The following is a 17,263-nucleotide window of genomic DNA, read 5'->3' on the forward strand; positions in this document are numbered from 1 at the left end:
TTACAACAGGGCTGAATTTGGCAAGAAAATTTGACTATGGCCAGACATTTAGGAAAGACAAAACTGCTTAAAATAACAAGTACATTTCTACTTAGAGACAAAGGCTACTTCTGCATTTCTCTCTTTGAGGTGCTTAGCAGTCATTTCATCCTTTGAACATCCTTCGTGCTACCGGTGTTGTGCTGCTGTCCATCCGTCCCTGGAGCGCTCCTGTGAGCCTGGTTCTTCGCCGCCCGTCCCCGTGTGTCGCCGCTGGTGGCACCTCGGCCAGGAGATGTGTGAGTCGCCGAGGAGGCACCGGAGGGGTGCCTGGGGGCTGGGGGATCCTACACCTGCTCTCAAACTTCCCTCCGCTGATGCGGGAGGCTGCCAAATTGCAATTAGGCTGTCTGTGATGCAGTCAGTGCTGGCAAACACGTCAGGGAACAGAATCAAAGGATTCCCCCCAAACAAGGCTCCCTGGCTTAAATGGGCAGCGAGAAGTGTATTAGCACAGCAGCAAAAGGGACATTGTGCCCTTAAAAAGTACTTCTGGAAGGTATATATAATTATTTTTCCAAGGCACACTGTATGAAGCACCAAAAATATGGCTTAGGAAATAGAAACAACATGTGAAGGAGAGGAGCAGGAGAAGTTTTCAGAGGATTCAGTGCAAAAGACTACCAACAATGCTTTCGGAAATTATAATCTGAATTATAAGATGAATGAAAGAGGCTGTCTGAAAGCGAGAGCTCAGAGGTATGGTCCATTTTAAGTGAGAATTCATGAAGTATTTATGAAGAAAGTCAGCAATTATCCAAGGTCAGAGGATATGGCATGATAGGCTGCTGTCAGTACAGTTTCCAAGGATTAAGATGTTTTGATACCTGTGAAAAAGTAATGTATTCAAGTAAACCAGAAGGTTTTCAAGTTGGATAATCTGTGAATGACCTCAAGCCACCAGGAAAGCTCAGTAAGGTGTTTAGAGACCCTCCAGCAAACAGAAACACATCCAAAAGTGCTTCTGGAAAAAAAAAAAAAAAAAGCCAGATTTGCTATGGCTGTTCTCTCTTTATCTGCTCAATAATCCACAACAATATGTTCTTGTGAAAACTTTTACTGTCTTTTTCATAAATTATCCCACATAGTTTTGGAATATATATACATACATTTATATATACACACAGGCACACAAGTAGTATGTTTTTAGGACCAGCAGAGCCAGTAAGTGTAAGCTCTCCTGAACCTAGTGCGCATATCAAATCGAGGAGGCCTGAGCAGGTTTGAGCCCCAGCGCTGCACCTGCTTCTCCTCCTGCTGCCTCCTCGCTTCTGGTGCTGCCTTCCAGCTCCCAGCCCCGTGGCTCCTGCGCTTCCCAGCCTCGGTGCCGCTGCTGAAGGTCTCTGAGCTAAATCCTGGGGGCCTGCGAGCAGGGGTCGAGCTGAGCCACAGCTCCCTTCCCCGGGGACTGATAAATGTCTTGGAGAGCAGCTGGGGAGGGAAGGTTAGAAACGCAGAGGGGAAGTGTGAGGACGTGGTTGGAGTCCAGGGAAGTGAAAGATGGATTTGATATCTCAGCAGGTTCAGAAGTTCAGTCTTGACAAAGCTTTGGTGGTTTAGATAAGCATCTTTATACAAGTGTGATCCTTTTAAATCTTTGTTTCAACCTTTCCATTTTTTTTCTTAATTTTTTATTTTTAGCTTGTTCTCCTTACTCCTTTTCCTAAGCTCTTATTGCTTTCAAGGGACCCTTTTCTTCTCCTAAATTGAATCCAGGAGCTTGCTTCTGTTCCTTTCCTCCTCGTTTTACCCCCCCAGCAGACTGCGTTCCTTTTTGTTACAGCATTGTCAAGTCACTTGTGGTATTCAAATCCTTGTGATGTGCTATATGCCAGTGACAGAGCATGTCTTGTAGTGCACAAGCAATCCCAAGCACTCAGAATTGAGGTGAGTTCCCCAGATCATGTCATTTGGCTTAAGAGTAAGATTTAAAAAGCAAAATGTCATTGGCGTCCCTGTATTTTGCTTGTGTTTGTTGTTGTTGTTGTTGTTTGGTTTTTACCTTATGGGTACTTAAAGAAAAAAAAAGAAAGAAATCTGAGATGTCGAGAAGCACAGCTTTGTGAAAAACACCAAGTATCATGGGGCCTGTGATTAAATCTGTATATAACATTTGAATGGAGCAACAGAAGATACTTTATTTCCTAAGTAAATCAAAGTGCTTCGATATGGAATGAGCTGCAAGCGTGTATTTATGGGCTGCTCTCAGCTGCTCTTCTACAACATCACAACCACTCCAGGGCATAGCAGCAACCAGCAGCAGCCCCGATGCGACAAGCACAAGGTTTCTTTAGCACACCAGCCAGATGCCTGCCTTGGGGATGAGCCTTTGGGGTGCAGAGGCCAAGGCGGGAGGATGCTGGACTCCTCCTGCCCATCTCCTGCTCCTGCAGCGTGCTGGGGGAATGCAGGTGACTGCGGTGTCGAACCGCACCCCGTGGGTTTGAGAGGAGCAAGGACGATAGGAAGACGAGCAATGGGGGCTGCTGCAGGAGAGGCTGAGTCAAGGTGTGAAGCCATTGCTTTTAACACAGGTTTCACCCCAAATAAGTGTAAAGTAAGTTGCTGCTAAAAGGCTGCGAGCCAGATCTCTTACTGGCACAGTGCACTATTGCCTCGGGGCAGATAGTTCCCTTTCCTTTGATTTCTTTTTTTTCTTTTTTTTTAATGATAAATCTAATAGAGTTTCTAAAGCTGTTTACTTAAGTGCTCTTCACAAGTTTTATGAGCTTTTCTGCATATATGTTTTTGGTTTATGGAAGGATGAGAAGGAGACTTTGTGCGGGTTGGCTTGTGGCTGCTGCCCCTGCCTGGCTCCAGCAGAGCTTTGGCTGGGGGGGCTCAACCCTGAGGGCCACCGCATGCCCCCAAGAGCCCAGCACAGCCTCCCCTGTGGTCCAGCCATAGCCAGACTGTGACTTACTGTCACATTACTGCCTGTGACTGCAATTCTGACTGTATCTTGCTCACTTTTATGTGAACAAATTGCCACTTTCAGAAAACACTCGGTACTTTTCCGTGCTGAGGCGGTGTCGCCAGGACCACGTTTGCAGTGCTAGAAGCAGCACCCAATTAGAGAAGTCTAACAAATTGTCCTTCAGCTAATATGTCTAATGTTATGTATTAAAGCTGCTTTATATCCTTACGCAGAACTCCTTGAACTGCCCTGCCTGGAATTGTGTTACTGCCTTTTTCTTTTTCCCTCGATAGATGCACACCTGCAAGAAAAGCCAGAACTTCCAATTTTGATAAAAACTTCTCTGTGAAGAGATGTCTCCATTTCAGGATGAAATTCATGCTCAGGGTGTGAGAGTTCAAGAATACCAATGTGGTCAGATTATTCATCTCGGTCCAGGAAATATCACCTTTATGCTTTTTCATCTGAATCAAGCAGATCACAGGGACTGACTGGAGTCCCTGCAGCCCAGATGAAAGTCCCGATCATTTAGCAATAGACAATGCTGGGATATGTGCTCGCTCGCTCTCTCTTTTTTTGGTAAGAAATATGACAAGTCTTGCTTTCATTTGTGCTGGCAACATTGCTGGAATCCCAAATGAGTCTTTGATTGGAAAAGATTATTCAGCTCTACTCTGAATTTTCCTTTGTGTTATCTAGGACTTACTTTCTTTTCATGCAAGCACCTAGAATCATCTGGAGCTTCAAGATGCATTTACAGTGAATTAAATGAGCCAGCTGAGGTTGTGTAAGACTTTAATTTGTCTGATCTGTGTTAAGTATCTTTGCAGGACTGACACAGACTCTGCAAACCTGCCATTAGTGATTTCACAGGGGGAATCTCTGCCCCTTGTGAACTTTGAACGCTCTTCTCTGAACCAAAGCACAGCTCAGCCAGGACAACTTTACTTGATGCTCCTCAAACAGCTGCAAGACCTGGCAGACAGCAGAGTGTGTGCTTTTTCCATTTCAATACAATGCCTTATTTTGTTCCAGACCTTAAATTTAAAAAAAAACAAAAGTTAGAAAACAACATCTTGCACAGAAACAAGATGCTCGCTTATTTTCTGACAGAGTGAAGAAGCCTTTGGGGGATCTTGAAAGCATCTACAGCCAGAAGGCATGTGAGAGATGCGGCAGGACGACAGTCTTGCAGCAGGAGAAGGGTCTTGTAGCTTCTCCACATGACAGAGTCTGGCAGGCTAAGTCAGTAATTATTATGTTTAAAAAACTGTTGTAGCAAGTAGGAAGGGAAGCATAAAACCTGAGATATATTAGAGTATCTGCGATTTAAAAGAAAAAAAGTTTTCACAAGAATTTTTGTTCGTTATCTCTGCGTTAATTACAAGGAACACAACTTTTGTTGCATGTGGGAAGAACGCAGAGAACTTCAGAGGCTTGCATCCTTTGTGCTAGTCCTTACACTAGTTACTTCTTACAGGAAAGAGCTACATTTTCATCTAGTATCGCCTATAATTCTCCCTCCTGCACTTTGCTGATTTATTAGTTCTTCTTTCCCTCCCTCTGCCTAACAGTACCACACAGTAACGGATCAGGGAAAAACATGATGACTGCTGAGATCCTGCGGTGCACGAACATATGCTTCGTCGATCTGCGCGGTGCTCAGCTCTCCACCCGGGTCTGTATGCGGGAGCCTGGGCTGAGCAGGACCGATACCGGTAGGTTCTGTGTTCACCGGGTAGCGTGGAAGCAAAGTGACCTTCATCAGGTCCCTGTTGCTAAAAGGTGTATGAACATACAGGAGTTTCATCCTCACCCGCAATACATTTTTTAAAAAACACATTAATTCCTCTGTAAGACCTTGCTAGGGCTGTGAAAGAATTAGATATATGTAGGGATAATGTGAATGCATTACTTTTCTAAAAGTGCAGATCTAACATATAAACTTTCATGTTTCATCTTTTTATCCTATTCATCTTATTCATCAATCATCCATTAAAAACTTCTAATCAGGGACCCTTTTAAACAGTTCTTGCTAATATGTAATATATTTTTCAGGGACGTTACAGAAAACCAGTAATGGTTAATAGGCTTTATTTCCAGATTTTAGATTTAGCACATCCATACTATGTACAATATTAATTCTATATAAGTACATTAAGATAATATTTTTCACTGACAAAAACTGAAATTCTAGCTGAGCATAGATACAAACAATGGCACAGGTACTCATTATCTTCACATCTCTGTCATTTTAGTCACTGTTAATTGGCTAAAATGTTCAAGACACGGTGCCGTCATTAATGGCCACTTCATTTACAGTTCTGAATGACAGGAGAGATGAGAGCATTAACAAGGCCGACAGCGAATTCAGGAAGGAGATTGTCTTAAGAGGACGCATCAGGAGTCCAATTTTAGTTACTTTAAATTAGAATTTGCGTGGCAGAATAGGTGTCAAGAGAGAGCGAAAGGCATTGCTCGATGAAAGGAGGCAAAATGTGACTGAAGAGGCAGGTCTGAGAGCCACTGCTGTAAAAACGGACGTTACACCGTCTGTGTGGGTTGGCTGCTCAGCCACTGACCTCACCGCCAGCAGGGGTCGAGGTCCCTTGTTGGGTGCTCAGCAGAGTCAGGCAAAGAAGGAAAGCGATAACCGAAGGGAAGCAATGATTTCCAGAAAGGCCCATGGATCCAGGGATTTCAAAGGATGAATAGAGGCTGCTGAAACAGGACTGAAACAAAGATGAGGATTGTTGACAGAATTAGAGAACTGGCCTTAGTTTCCCTGAAAAAGGAGTTCTTCTTGCTGGCGTACTGCAGAATAGTCCTGTCTTGAGCTGTTCTGGGCTATGTTTTAGATTAACCAATGGCAAACGTATTGTGCAGTTTTATTACCTATGAACAAAAGCTTAAAACTGTTGCTCTGTGTGGATTAGACATTCTCTTGAGGTCCCTCCCAACCTGTTATTGCACGATTATTTTGCAGATACCAATAGTACAAGTATATGGTAAGGCTATTTGAAATACTAAGCAGGCTCTAAACCATATTCATATAGATTTTTTTTTAAATGTTTATTTTTTAAGGAAAACTGTCAGTGTGAGGAAAAGGTCATATCTGTATTATATCATACCTAAGTGTGTTCAGGAAAGGCACTTTAATGTGCTGTCAAAAGATAATCTGTGTTGCCCGTTGCAGCACAAAGGTGAAGGGTGAGGAATTATTATTGTCTCAATTGTACAGGTAGGGAAATGAGATGAAGAAAGTGAGAAGCTCAAGGTCACATCCAAAGTCTGTGACAGGGCTGGAAACAGAATAGAGGCTCTTTATTCCAAAATCAATACATTAATAATGTCAATAACCATCTCGTTTACCTCTTTTTCCCTTGCACATTATCTCAGTGAGGAACTTGCTAATTTGTTTGAAAGCTTGTGAGATTAATCAGTACTGCTGAAAACATAATGGCAGTGGCAACGGCACTGTTTTGCAATTGCAGTTTAATTCTCTGAAAAATTTAAGGCAATGAGCAGTGCTGATGGCATTAAGAAGAAAGATACACTGTGAGGAGGTAAGGTGTGATCGAATCACATTGCCTGCTCTCACCTATAAACTGTTTTGCCTGGCCTTAGGCAAGTCAGCAGATAGCAGGTGATGTATTACTGACTGCTGCCTTTTAGTTTTTCAAAATAACTCCTAAAGCCAGTTTGGAATTGTTACAGGGCCATCACTTATGGTGGAGGTGCTGCCAGCATGCACAGACAATAGCAGATATGATAATAAATGATTTTAAAGGATCTGTTTTGCACTGCTTCCAGTCTGGCAGACAAGAAAAACAAATGAGTTGACAGATTTGCTGCCGAGCTAAAGTTATTGGTAAATAGTTGAACTCACAGTGCTTGTTTCTTTTGGCAATGCATTTTACATCAGCTCTCATTTTTGGCTTCCCAAGCCAGAAGAGCCCCATTCTCTTGCTGGCACTGAGCGAAAACCCTATACTTACATGCTAGCAACGTTAGAGTAGGGCTTCTCATGCATTACCACATTATTTTTGCTATCAGTTCAAGGAAATGGACACTTGATTCATCTTCTCACATATATTGATTCAATCCTCCTTTTAATTTAGCACTGGAGAAGGCTATTTGCCTCCATTCACATTTACAATAAGATAATATAACCTGATAGCTGTACTCCCAATCCATTATGGAAGAGGGATAAAATAGTTTTGTTTCCGTAGGTAAGGATCTATTGACTTACCCTCCTCCAGCTGCATTTATAGCAGTTGCTGTCCTCAGTACTATATGTCTTCGTAGCGTTTCACCTAGGTGGGGTATTGATGAGAACTCCCACTGAAGAGCAGAGATAAAGGCACGGGCGATGCCTTTCACTCTGAAAAGAATCCAGCTTTTCCCCCTCTAACTTCTATCAGCCGTATGGAGAGCTGTGCAAAACAAACACCGCCTCTGTCATCACTGTTAGTAATTCTTTTACAACTCAAACCGCAGACCTGAGAAAGCCTTCCCCTGACAGCATCCCTCGCTGCCTCAGCATCGTCCAAGTCCCCTTCAGCCTCGTCCTCTTGCAGCCTGCACAGCAGGGCCTTGATGCAACCATCAATATTGACTTGTGGACTGGAGAACTGCTTATTTATTTCACGTCTGCCCGTAAGCCTGCCTTGTCGCACCCCAGCACCCAGCTGTTGCCTTAGGCAGTGCCATGCTGTTAGCTCCCTCGGTGCCCCTGCTCCCTCCCCGGCCTCGCCTCGTTACTCACACTGCTAGATTAGTCACACCAGGGGCTTTAAAGAAGCAGTTCCTAGGCACGCACTCAAGGACCCTTTTCTTTCTTTCAGAAACAAGTCATTTTCTTTTAGTTCTTCATAGTTCGGGCAGCCTTTTGAAAAACAGACCCTACCCCTCGCAAGCACTAAAAAGGCGGAGAGTTGACAATTCGTTCCTGTTTAAAAGTAGTGGGGAGGAAGAGAGGGAAAACTCCCAGACATTTTGCTAAAGAAATATCAAACCCCAATGTATCCTGCCGTGCGATGTGCAGAGGTGCTGGTTTACCCTCTGCATTACCTGCGTGCTGCCCCTCCACGTAACCACGTGGGCAGTCGGGAGCCAGCGCGTTCTGGCAGAGAAAAGCTGGGGCACCTGGGGCGTGGGGATGGAAGCGTTTCACTTCTGCAGCTTCACCTGCTCCTGATGAGAAGCTGGGACATGCTGCTGGGTCTCTGTCAGCCCCTTCATGCTTAATTACCAAGAATAAACAACAACCAGTAGCAACCATGGCATCCATCTCGGCCCGCCTATGACTACTGATAGACCAGTAATTAATTTGCAAAGTGGCAGATCACATACACACAGAGAATAATACTTCAGTAAATAATGTCCCTGACCTTCCTTTGCCTGTAATATAATGGAGGTGATCCAATTTCTACTTATTTCGATTTATATTTCTCATACAGAATAAAAAATATCAAATATTTTTTTGTATGTTGCTAGAAAAAAAAACATTTTGAATTTTGTATAATAATGCACGTTGTCTAAAAAAAAAGAAAAAATAATTTAATACAATGTGTTAAGAAAAAAAAACACCACATGATTCTAATTGTTCTTGCCATGGAAAAGGTATGACTGAATTAAATTAATACATAAGAGACTTGTTTCATTCTGCAGTAACCACTACTGTTCTTTGAAAGGCTGTTCTTTTTTTTTGAGTTCCTTATCTGAAAAGGTTTGCCATGTCTTCATGCAAGTAGTTGTCATGCTTTAGAAAAATCACAAGCAGCAAAAAGTCAGAATTGTCAGTTCAGAAGACACTGCTTGTTCCACTGGGTAAAACTGAGAAAGCAGTGCTGGCAAACGATCTTTAGGAAAAAAAAAAAAAAACAAAACCACACGATGGAAACAGCAGCAGAATGAAGATAAAAAGGCTTGCAGGCTTTATTCTCATTGAAGGTTGGCAATGGGAAATCTGTTGGAGTAGAAGAAGAATATCTGATAGGTCATCTGTTGTGTAATGAAGAATAGAAGACAGAAGACAAGCTAGGAGAAGCAAGGTGATTCCAAACCTCAGAGGAATGTAAGATCTTATGAGAGAAACATGAAAGCAATACCTTTATAAACTGACCAAATTTAATTTACTATCAACGAGCTTTGTAAGACTGCAAGCTGACAAAATCCATTTATAATGTTATGGGTAAGACTGAAGTCATACATTTTTCTCTTGTGGAATCATTTTATTATGTATTCATTTCTTTTTTTGTGTGTGCAGGTCTTCTGATTAAAAATTACCACTAAGATGTCAAATATTTCCTTGTCCTCTGGTATCTGGGCTTAGTTACCCAATAACTTATTCAGACCATCCATCTTCTTTAGTCACAATAAAGCACATTTTCAGAGGATGAACAAAAACAGATAAATATGCTGTCATATAATATGCACAGTTTTCAGCAAAATGTCCACGTTGTTCTGCTCTGTATGTTCCTTGAGAGACACTGGAGTTGTCAGTATGTTTTGTTGCGATATTTTAAATTCTTGGCCTCATGATCAATGAGCATCATAGCAAAGACATTTGTGATTTCAAGTAGAAATTCAGAAGTCTTCTGCGTGATGTTCTGGTGGATTTTCTTTAGTTTGTGACACATTCAGAGATGTGAAAACTGGATTCTTTACATCAGGAAGATGCTTGGACGGGCTGTGATAACGGCTGATTTGCATTGCACTACTGGGGTGCTTCAGAAAGTGAAATCCCAAACCAGACTGTGTGCTCTCTCAGTGCGAAAGTGCAAGAGAAAATGGTTTCTAAAATACTGAGTCAAGTGCATTGAAAACAGCCCTGTTTATATAATCTGCTTTCTACACTATACTCTGAACCTGGGATTTTCAAATTCAGTGGTGGCAGCTAAGCAACCCATATCAGTATGCTTTTGAGGTCATTTTAAAGGCTGCGCAGGTAGCTTTGCTCTCTTGTGAATGGAGCTGCAAGAAAGGAGCTGCTTGCTCTGAGCTTTGCGGTTATGAGGTTTAGTTCAGGAGGAGGAAGAAATGACTGAGACCCACCAGCTTCTGCGATGTATAGCTTTATAGACCCGGGCTTCATTAGCAGGACTTCTTTACGGTCCTCCATGTTGTGGGAAGGTGTTGGGGATGGAGTGCTTTGTGCTTCCACAGAGCCCAGCATTTCTCTGCAGGAAAAAATGGGTGAAGACAGCTGAGAAGAAAGGAAACGTGGTTTTATTTCCAGGACACGCTGTGCTGAATGGGAAGCTCACCGAGGTGGTACTGGTGATCTCCTTCAGCACTTCAGGGGCTCAGCTGCAACTTGGGAGACACCGCAGCAAAGTGCAAATCACACGTAACTCCTGTATGATGAAATATAGAAAAACGTCAGCACTCTGATGTAGTGGTGTAGTAAACTGAAAAGTAAGAATGCATTAACAGTGAGCGCTGTATTACATTATAACACCGTAGCACAACATGGAATTTTCTTTGCCAGAATCGTTCTTGAGCCATTATGAAAAGAAGCATTATGCGAGTACTCACTAATTTTATTTAGTCTTGTTTTTCAAATCTAATAGAAGAAAAGCTAAATTAAGTTAAACTACTTGATAATTCTGCTATGTGCTTTTAAATACCATAATGTAAGAAGATTACGTTACTCTTTTCCCCATAAATCAGGATTAAACTTGCATTTTTCAGGGTTTTCCACCAACAAAATCCCCAATTTGTTGAGCTCAAGTTCTCTAATCTGGTGGCAGAGTCCAGAAGGAGCGATGTGCTTCAGAAACTGCAGTGGCCGTGGTATGTACAGGGAAGATTTAGGACTCTTTTCTAACCTGTCGGTGCAATATTCCTCCTACATGGGAAGAGCACATTCCTCATCTCTATAACCATTGCGCTTTCTCAGCGCAGTTCTGGTTCTGTCACCCAATTTCTCGTGTGCTTGTGGTAGAATCAGAAAATTTCACCTGCAGCACAGTGTGTTTCTATTAAAATCTGTACCAACATGCTCGTATTATTTTTAAGAGAATGCAAGTTTTCCTTCATAAAATTCCGGTGGGCAATGAATTAAAAATGACAACTCTATATACAGTGAAAACAGGAAAATAAAATATACAAAACATTGTTAATGATCAGTTCTTGAAAAATTTACCAGACACATACTACCCAGGGAGATAAACTCATTAGCAGAGAGTGATGCAAAAGCTGAGACACTCCAGGATGAGGCTCAGACACAACATATTCAAATGAAATCTCTTTAGCAAAATTGTTTTGTTTCTTTCACAGAAATATTTGGCAACAAGATGTCTTCCCTTAAAAAAAAAAAATATTAAAAAAGGTATCTGGGAGGCTGGTTACAGCGTCTCGTTAATCAGCCATCCCGATGGTTATGTGCTGAGGAGCTCGGCCCTCCCTGGGGAAGGCAGAGGAGCTCCGGATGGCAGGAGCGAGCTGTTCCCCTTCTCACCAGCGTGGTCCTGTGCTCTTGGGCCATGCCCGGCCCCCTTCCCATGGGCGATGCGCCCCTTGCCGCCTCTCCCCACAGGACGGCAGGCAGCTGGGGACCTCGGGCTCGCTGTGAAGTGACACAGGCCAGCCGTACGGTGCCACGCACACTGTCAGCGCTCAATAAATTGTAATAATTAATAGTATCTGGATGACCTCGCTCGATGGCTGCGTGACATTGGATATATTGGACGACAGTATATACCAATCCATTAACTTAACGGAGCTGCGTCTGTACTCCGTGTGGCACTTGAATGCTGACACCTTCCAGAAGCAGACAATTGTTTCACACCTCATTTGCAAACTAGAGGAGATATGAAATGAATTAAACTTCCTGCAAACACTCAGGAGGTTTACAAAGGGTCCTATCTCTAAGTCTACTGTACTATTTGCATAAAAGAATTCAGTATCAGTGTAATTATTAATGATAATTCTAAAGTAGTTGTGCTGCTTCAGGATTTTTCAGATTAAGAATGTAATGAATTAGTAATAAAATCCTAACACAAATTTATTCCTAAATACAATTTCCTTTCTGGTTGCGAATCTCCTTGTATTTATTATAAAAGAAATACTTGTTGAAATAGCTTTTCTTCAACGGTGCGGTTTAAAGATACATGTCTTGGGCAAAGTCAAATTTCTGTTAATGGACCACTTTTGAAAAAGTCTCCCTTTTCTTTAGCAGAAATAGGATTTGACTGATGTGTCCTTGCGTACCGTAACTTTACGTGTCTTCTAAATATCCGTCTCCTCCGTAGCCTCAGCTGGGTGCAGCACGAGCAGCGGCAACGTGCGGCTGCTGGCACGGAGGAGGTAGAAGACGGCGAGACCTCGCGCTGCGCATCTCTGGCGAAGCCCATTCCCCAACCTAATAACCATGGCGAAGTGAGGAAGCCAGCCCTGCTTGCTCCCGACTGCAGCGCTTTGCTGGCTGCCTCCCCACTCGCAATGTAAATCCTCCACCTTTTGAACTGCGTGCACTTACCCCCGTAATCGTTAACACGTACCTTTTTATTTGTTCCCTTTGCATGCCATTAAGCCTGTGTGACACTGCACATCTGCGCCTCAGCATGCCTTTTCTGCAGACCAGTGAGTCATTAGCAGAGATAAGATGAGTCCCAGATGTTAAAGAAACATGGTAGCACTCCGTGGATTACAACTGGGACAAATAAAAGCCAAAGTTTTAATGTTTATTGGGCACCACGAGGTAAGAAAGTTCATTTAGTTACGTGCAGGTGGTGACACCTTTTAATTTAAATGTTTTTCTTTTTCAAAGCCCACCTCCTGAAATTATTTTGTGAGGTGAGGAGTCTTGCACAACTGGTGAAGGCTGAATCTCAACTGCAAAGCAAGAAAACCTCCCATTTTCTCCTCTTCTTTATGCTCCGTGCAGCAGCACCTGCACCCTGGATGCTGATGCAAATGCTGGTACAAATTTTACACTTTCTGAGTTTTCAGTTTTGCTGAAAAATGTGTTTTTCCTAGGAAATTATGAGGCTTTGTTGTTGGCTCTAGAGCGGGTTACAATTTTGTACTGGTAATTTAGAACATTTTGTGTCTGTTTTGATACACTGTGAAATTAGAAAAAGCAAAACCTAGTTAATGTGGCTAGCATAGTAAAATGTGGATGTCGGGCTCATTCAAAACAGAGGGCCGCTTCCTTATTTAATATCCAGATGGGAACATGCCTTCCTGGTTGGTTTGATGGAGCGAGGTCTGGCTGTGAGCGCTGGTTTCCTGCACTTCCAGTGGATCTGTTTACCATGAACTCACCCTGCCCATCTTCAGCAGAAAGGGAGAATTAAGCTCAGTCCCAAGGAAAATTCCCCGTGTGTTACATATTCAGTTTTAGCACCTCTTTAGTGATTTTATCTTCCTGTGACCAAGAAAAAGTTAAAACGCATGGTACAATGTGGTGATGCACCAGGTGACAACATGCCCTGAGCTCTGATGAACACGTTATCATCTGCCTGCTATGGCAGGGCTCGCACTTAAATGGGTGAAACATTGCTAAAATATTGATTGCTTGGCATGATAAAAATCCCGGAGGAAAAAGGACTTTTGTCCTGGAACGCTCCCTGAGAAATTTTGTGCTGACAGGATTGTTTAATGATATTACCATGAAAAAGAATTGATGTTTGCTGAAAATGAAGATATGCTCTTATTCTGTTCTCAACTTTGGCCTCCAGAGAACTAATTTACCAGGACATACTTTTTCTTGTATTTAAGACCACTGGAGCACACACTTTACATTAGATATCCTGATCTGTGTTAATGATGGCTCTGGTAAAATTTTCATATATGAATTTATTTTTCCTAGTGATCCAATTTTCTGTTCAGATTATATTAGCATGTTTAATGTGAATGATAGTAGATTCCTGTTTGTTTCAAGACTCAGCAGAGGCTCTGAAAGAGTGGATTTGCTTTTTCTCTAAGTTACCTTCAGAAGTGAGAGCTACTGGATATAAGCACAGGCACGATAGATTGCTCCAACACAGCACTATATTTTAGTCTTATAAATGAAAGGTTAATTGTCTTTAAAATTGTTTGCACATGGGCAGAGCTGCAAGTCCACACGCTTATTTTACTTCCCTTTCAAGCTGAAGTGTGTGGAGAATCAAAGTGTCCAAATTGTTTATTTCAGGTTCACTGCTGTAAATGGCTTGTTACTACCAAAAGTTGTCTTTCTGCAGTAAACAGTCCTAGAGGAGTTTTAATTTACACCACAGAGAGCGGGAAAGCAAGATTAGTCGCTAGTTCTCTTCTAGCAATACAGAACCACGAGGAACTCTTCTGAAAGACTGGTTTAAAAACAACAACAACAAATCCTCCTTTGTGCCCAGGTGTGGGATCCCTGACGGCCGCAGCCCTGGGATGTCTGCATGGGTCCGCACCCACCATGGCCCCAATGCACCCCGAGACATGGAGAGGGTGGGAGATCAGGCTTAAAATGCCTGGCTGGCTTGGGTCTGAAAAATAACTTACATTAGCTATATGTTTTTCTGACTCCTTTTGAGGCTATATGGAATACTTATTTCCCTTATTTGTGTAAGAGTATTAAACATACTGTGTCGCTCTGCTTTTCAGTGGGACCCCTTCTTTGCTTAGGAACGCTGCGAGAGGTTTCTGTAAGCTTCAGATGTGTCGTTACTCTGCAGATACACTACCTTGTTGTAAGAACAGGTAAAACTTTATAAGTTCCCTGAATTTTGCTTCATTAAAATATAGAAAATACTGAAGTTATCTTGAATTTGCTTTATGAAATACTAAAATTGAAAACATTTTAGGCGGCTTACTCTAATATTTAGTTAATGATTCATTAAAAGCCATGTCAGGAAGTAACACGGGAGGCCCCTTTGGTGGCAGACACCCAGGATCCTCGTAAGGGCTGGACAGCCACATGCACACTAGGCTCAGGAGGAATTGCTGCTCTGGCTCCGAGCTGGCTGTGCACGGAGTTAACAGGAGGAGAAATAACACCCAATATTTCCTTCTGGGCTCACGAGAACCCCGTATCTCCTCCCCATTGCAGCCCTGGCAGATGTCACAGAGGAGAGTGCTGCTGATTCAAAAAGGGGAAGAAATCTGCGTTCTGGTGTTATCACCAGCAGGAGGCAGGGAATGTCCTGGAGCTCTGAGCTGCAAGCTCTTGGTCAGCTTCTCAGTTGGGGCCGATTGCTAAGCCATTGCTGAAGCCAAGGTGGCTGGGAAACTGTGAAAAAGGGACTTACTCTTCGTAAATTTTTATTTTAGTATATATTTTCCGAACTAGCAACTCTTTACGATGCTCACTTTGGAAAGTGCTACAAGTTTAGCATTTGAAAGTAACTCTTGATTTTAATCTGAAAAGTTTTTGCATCACAGCAGAGCATTTCCTGACTGCCCCAGCCTTACCTTGGTGTTTTGGTTAAGCACCACGTTCGTTAGCTCCGTGCAGTAATCCCCATCCACCAAACCCAGCACTGCCCGTGAAGCTTCAGCAGGGCCGCGGGTGGGACTGATTTAGGAGCTGGTGCTGTCATGTGCTGAGCGCTCGGCATGTTCCCAAACATGCTTTTCTCTGTTCTCTTGCATGCCTCCAGTACCTCCTCGGATCAGACACAGCGTGGCTCATCCACACTCAGTTTTGGGATTGAATCATGACCCTACAAATATTAAATCACCGCATGCAGCAGGAGTGATGTGAAATGCTGGACCTTGTCTCCATCTTGATTGTTTGCAGGTGTTGGAGTTGTCCTGAAGAAACAGAGAGTATCTTGACTCACCCTAAAAAATGGTCAACATCTGTGCAAGCACTTTAAAATGTGATGCCTATCAGGTAATTAGCACCACATGCCTCCACCCTCCCATTCATATAAACTGATTTACTTATTTTTTCCTGCTGTCTAAGATAGCCTGAGAATGAAGCTGTTTAGTATCTGAAATTTTGTTTTTCAGCCCATATAATGCACTCTTAACTTCTGCCAGTTGTGAGGCTTCTCTGTTGCGCTGTGTGTTATTTCACCTTTTGTTCCAAGCAGTTGTTCCACCCACAAAACAGCTCCATTATCTGTGCATTTTGCCTGTTTGCTGTAATGAAGACAACTGGATTCGTAATAGTCTATTAAATGGTCTATTAAATAATGTAGTTGCTGGAGGGACCCTGGTAATACTGTATGGAGTGGCAGCGTAATAATTCTGTGATTCAGATGTTGCATGGATTTCCTTTCTGTTACAGCTGTTTGAAACGTTTTCTTGAGAGTTTTCATAAATCTTTCTACTTCTCAGCTGGCCTGCAGCCAGGATGGATCCACTCATTTCACTAGAACCTGAGTTATTCAGCAGACAGGGCAAGTCCTTTACTGCTGTAAGTGTTAGTCCATTATCAGGTTTAATGACTACTGCCACAGTACAGAAACAAGCTTGCTGGACTGGCCACCTGTCTGAAGTTGAAGTCACAATTTTGATTGCAGGAGATATAAATCAAACAGATTTATATCAGATAAAAATCAAACAGATTTATATCAGGAGATATGAACAAAGGTGCATATTTACTTTTCTGGATGTGGTAGCAGACCTGGTTTGCTGACCTTGATTTGGGAATACCTGTGAACAGCTCTTATTTGTATTGCAGTCTCAACTAAAAATGGCTCTCCTTATATAAGGCGCCTTAAAAATCTCCTGAGAGACCATCTCAGTGCTTATAAGGTTTTATCCCTGAGCACAGCAGCGATGCACTATTTTATACGACTGTAATGGATGTACAGAGTGCATAAGTGACTTGCTCAGAATCCCAAAGAAACCTGTGTTGAAGCAGAGCCTGAAAAGTATGTTTCTTGACTCACACTCCAATGCTTTAAGATCAAGACTTAATTTCCCTTTGAGAACTTGATCCCAAAGGCATGTGAATGGTCCTGTCAAGGTGATGATTTAAACATTTTGCTGAACAGGGGATTAATTCACTTGCCATTTGCAGTGGTGCTTGTCATTATATACCACTGCACTTAAAACGTGTACTCTACTAAAATTTTTTTAAAGTCGCTTTTTCTTCCACAAAGAGAATAGTTTTCCTTTTTTTCCCCTGCTCTTCAGTTTTTCTCCTCCACCTCTGAAATACTGCATTTGCATTCCAATTTACACATTATTATCCCAAATCTTCATTATGATATAGCACATCATGCTAGAGCTTCTGTGTAACAAAACGTTCTCTGGGACAAGCGCTCACCTTCATTACAAGATGGACTGCCACTCTGACATGGTCAGTTATGAATGGTATTAAATCACAACACTTCTTCTCTTCCCTGTTCTGTTGAAGTACAAGTAATC

General features: G+C 42.5%; 1 long non-coding RNA gene across 2 annotated transcripts; it reads right to left on the reverse strand.

Annotated features, from left to right (window-relative positions):
- Positions 1-7,694: 7,694 nt before the first annotated feature.
- Positions 7,695-16,316, reverse strand: LOC310902193. 2 transcript variants are annotated; one of them, XR_014586549.1, is made up of 4 exons: positions 15,353-16,316; positions 12,466-12,617; positions 10,228-10,317; positions 7,695-10,140 (listed from the first exon to the last, which is right to left on the reverse strand). It is a non-coding gene; the product is annotated as an uncharacterized lncRNA (long non-coding RNA). The 2 variants fall into 2 exon arrangements; XR_014586550.1 differs by having other exon boundaries at positions 7,695-10,317.
- Between the last annotated feature and the right edge of the window lie 947 nt (positions 16,317-17,263).

This window comes from Anser anser, assembly GCF_964211835.1.
Source record: "Anser anser genome assembly, chromosome: 7".
NCBI classification, from domain to species: domain Eukaryota; kingdom Metazoa; phylum Chordata; class Aves; order Anseriformes; family Anatidae; genus Anser; species Anser anser.